Source organism: Ipomoea triloba, chromosome 16 (assembly GCF_003576645.1).
Source record: "Ipomoea triloba cultivar NCNSP0323 chromosome 16, ASM357664v1".
NCBI classification, from domain to species: Eukaryota; Viridiplantae; Streptophyta; class Magnoliopsida; order Solanales; family Convolvulaceae; genus Ipomoea; species Ipomoea triloba.
This window is the reverse complement of record NC_044931.1, coordinates 17315258-17316119: the sequence shown is the minus strand read 5'-3', so window position 1 is coordinate 17316119 and position 862 is coordinate 17315258.

Sequence of the window (862 nt, the reverse complement as noted above, 5' to 3'; positions counted from 1 at the left end):
ATTTTTTAAAAATATTTTGTATTATTTTTAAATGTAATTTTTGACATTTAATGTAGTTTTTAAATATATAAATGTTATATAGTACAAAGTATTACTAACTTCAATCAAGTTTTGTTAATTAAACTAGACACATAAAATACGACAAATAGGGTAAGATATTAATACTTAAGTGTATACTTTCTCATTCACTCATGCATACAATAAATTGTCTAAATTCTTGTATTTGTTTCTCTACTGTAGTGACTTAATATATTTGTATGTTTATTAAAAAATTATAAAATATATCAATATTAGTGTTATTTAAAATATTACAAAATCTTTATAATGTGACTTTTTTATATATCAAATTTATTTAACAAAAAGATATTTAAAATATATTTGATAAATAAAAAAGTAATTATTATTTAGAGAGATAAGTGAGAAATTATTTGATATATTTTAGTTATTATTTAAGTATATGTTTTTTTAACATAAAGGGGAAGAGGACGGAAACTCAAGCTAATTAATAACGCCTCTCTGCTGGATCCTTTGTGGCCTTAACACGCTCATTCAATCCTCAACAAGTACATGTAACACTACATCTATTGTCATTCAATCCTCAACAAGTACATGTAACACTACATCTATTGTAGAACGGACAATCAATTTAGCAAAAAATATTACAATATTTTTTTATTTTCAAAAAAAAAAAATTAGAGTATTTTTTTATTGATAAATGTGTCTAATCTTTGGTCCATGATATAACAACCAATCACTTCTTTCACTGTTGTCCCGATCCGAGGCGCCACAAATCGATCTTTTCAAATTTTAAAACAAATTGTCATATCATATTGTATTTGATAAAACACTGAAGCAATCCCAT